We start from the raw sequence: 3,419 nt of genomic DNA on the forward strand, positions 1-3,419 counted from the left end.
TATTAGCGATAGTAATCCTGATATTAGCGATGATAATTAGCCATCGCTAATAGTCTATTTTCTTATAGTGATTGTCCATCTTCAATGGTTTTGATAGTTTGCTTTTGTACATTATAACTGCAAACCAAACTATGATGTTCTTCGGCTTGTGGTTTGTACTACTGCATAACAATTAATCATAATCAAGTTCTAATTCTTTGATCTATTTATATCATTATTTTATCTTGCCTTTTCAATCTCCAATTTTTCACTTAGTATAATTCATTTGCCCTATCTAGCAAGGGTCATGTGATACTTATCTATTATGTTTTCATGAAAGTTTGGTCCATTTGGTACTTGCTTTAACTAGGGCTGTCAGTCTAGCTCATTGTTCGATTCGCTCGAAATATTCGAATCATTTTTGAGTCATATTTGACTTGCTTGTTAAACTATAGAACCAAACACAAACAAGATTTTTAAAGTAGATACCTTAATGATCCAAACCAGAACAAGCCTTTGTTCAATCATGTTCAGATTGATAAAAATATGATAAAATAAATAAATAAATTTTATATTTTATATATATTTATATACATATTATACTAATATATTTACTTATTATGAATTTTTTAGTATATATATTTTTAGTATATATGATGTATAATATGCATTATAGCATTTTATACATAAGCCTTAATAATCACTGTCGGATCATTGATCCAGCAGCTGAAGAAGGCCTTGTTTATCACTATTGGATCAATGATCCAATGGTGGTGATCAATTGATCAATTAATCCTAGCCTATATATGCTCTCTTATACTCAAACCCTAACCCTCTGATAGCCTCATTTCATTTCATTTCATCTCTCGACCTCTCCACCTCTCTTCGTAGTGGGAGGCATGAAGGATATTCGATCGCTCGATCTGGACTTTCATGAGCATGATCCAACCATCCTCCCACACCACATGCATGAATCGGCTCCGCCGTCCGTCCCACCCCACCAGCCACAGCAACAGTGGCGGGAACTTCGCCTCCGCCCTCCATTGCCGCAGGCTCCTCCTCCTCCCCCACGATCGTACCTCCAGTCTCCGATCATTCTCCTCCGACGTCCCCCCCCCAGTCGATCTCTTTGATCCTGATCCCACCATTGTCGCAGCTCTCGGAGCTAAGGTTTTTGGTGCAGAGATGGAGGTTTGCAGTGGTCAAGGTTGTGGAGGCCGCAAGTGCCGAGGTCGGTTCGCTGCGATGGCTTCCCTGCGGGGCGAAGAGTGGATGACTCGACGATGTTCGATGGCTTGGAGGTGTCTTCGGCGAGGAGGCGCAGGCCGTCAGCATCAGGGAAGGGAATATTCCGACAGTGGTAGGGAGGATTCCAGCATTCGGTGGAGTAGTTAGAAAAGCCCAGTAAGATATGAACGGTCATCTTGCACATAGTCAACATGGTTTTCTTCTTTAATTTTTTTTACTTTCTTTGTTTTCTTTGAATATTTATTTTTCATGTTACTCTAGACGAGCCGAACTCGAGCCTAATTCGAACATAATGAGCTTAACGAAATCAATCTCAAATAGAGTTCTCTCAAATACGTTCGAACCCGAACTAAACAGTAGTTCGAAACAGTCGATCCCGAACAATGGCGTGTTCGATTCGTTAATAGCCCTAGGTTTGACCACTAGTTGGATTGTTGAGATAAGGTATAAATAAAATCCTAGTCATTCTTGATTGCTATCACTCGATCATTAGGACAACTGATATCTTAGGATATATGTGAGCAAAACCCTTGAGAAAAATAATAGCTAAAAGTAAAATGCATTAATTAAATAGATATGCTGATATCAATCATCTCTCACTGGAACATTTATGTGTAATAGTAAGTAGGCACCTATGTTGCACATATTTTGTTGTAACCACTATTTGAGATAATATAATTATAACACAAGCATAAAAATACTAATTTTTAATAAAATTATAATTCTAAAATTTATATAAAATAAGTTGCACAGTTGATAATTTTTAATATATTATGTATTCTTGCTGAGAGTAATCAACCATTACATTGTAAACCAAACTCATGTCTCAATTTGTTAAAATGAACAATCCATAGTTTGCCAAAAACATGCAGGCACCTCCTTATCCTTGTCTACCAAAAGAAAAAAAAAAGTACCTCTTATTCTTCAACTAGTGCATCAATATTTTAATTAATTTGACAACAGAACTGAATAGTTTAACATCTAGATCATTTAAGCAAGTATAAACTTACTAGAGATGTTAGGCATCCAACTATTGTTGGAATATTGTAAACAATGCTATAAGTCTGTCAGGAAAATCGTCATACCATAAAATTTTGATCTCCAGCAAAATTAACCTTGGATCTGTAAACGCATATTAATGCTGACCTTGACAATTATATCTCTTCCTGCAAGAGTTTCTGAATGGTAAAAGGTTACTCTAATAGTTACAAACAAGACCTACACATGTATGAAAAAAAACAAACATATCAGCAACTCTAGAGAAGGGAGACCAGTATCCCATCTGCCTTGAACGGTATTCCTTAATCCTTAATTCCTTAAAAAGTTCACTCGGCTATGGATTGCTCAGACTCGACCCAATTCTGACCCAAAGCCCTTCAGGTCTGGCCTAAAGCCCAGCACTGCTCCATTATCTTCCTCCACTGTTGCGTCTTTGGACAACTCTAGAAAGTTATATTTTATTGTATCTTTTAACTCTCTAGTAGGAATGACCAAGATATTTTACTGGTAAGCAACATGCACCTTTTGAAGCTGAAAAAACTGAAGTACCAAACACTCCTTTTTAAAAATTTATGCTGGCATTTGAGTGGTCATATGGAATCATAAAAACAAACTATAGCGTATATAGAGAGAGATTTTCCCTGCAAGCTTCATTTCATCTGAAAATCTTACACACCCATATCTTGATCCCTCACCCCAATATATGCGCAAATACTTCTTGTCGTATATCTCGGGACAAAGTTCGTGTCCTATCATTTACTTGAGAAAATTTAATTAATAGAATATAAGTGAAATTCCATTTCAAATTGCATTCTGCTACATTGCATAGATTTTCATATGACTACTCACATGAGATATTTCCATGCATGGTTACTTGACTTGCGAAATTAGTAACCGATATGACTATCACGAGAAAAAGCTAATGGCTGATTTGTTTGACTTGAGAATAGATCACCATTTACTTTGACTTGAGGATGGATTATCATCTACCTGACCTGAGAATGGACCACCATTTACTTGAGAATGGATTACCATTTACTTGATTTGATAATGGATTGCAAATTTACTTGACTTGAGAATAGACTATCTTTTACTTGACTTGAGAATGGACTATCATTTACCTTGACTCGAGAATGGACTATCATTTACACTGCATAAAATTTGCACAGTTTAGATCTATTGTGCAGCGAAAG

The 3,419-nt window shown here is 36.4% G+C and overlaps 1 pseudogene; it reads right to left on the bottom strand.

The window, feature by feature from the left end:
- Positions 1 to 833: 833 nt before the first annotated feature.
- Positions 834 to 1,420, bottom strand: LOC140852392 (uncharacterized; annotated as a pseudogene).
- Between the last annotated feature and the right edge of the window lie 1,999 nt (positions 1,421 to 3,419).

The sequence above is a fragment of the Elaeis guineensis genome, chromosome 11 (genome assembly GCF_000442705.2).
Source record: "Elaeis guineensis isolate ETL-2024a chromosome 11, EG11, whole genome shotgun sequence".
Taxonomy (NCBI): Eukaryota; Viridiplantae; Streptophyta; class Magnoliopsida; order Arecales; family Arecaceae; genus Elaeis; species Elaeis guineensis.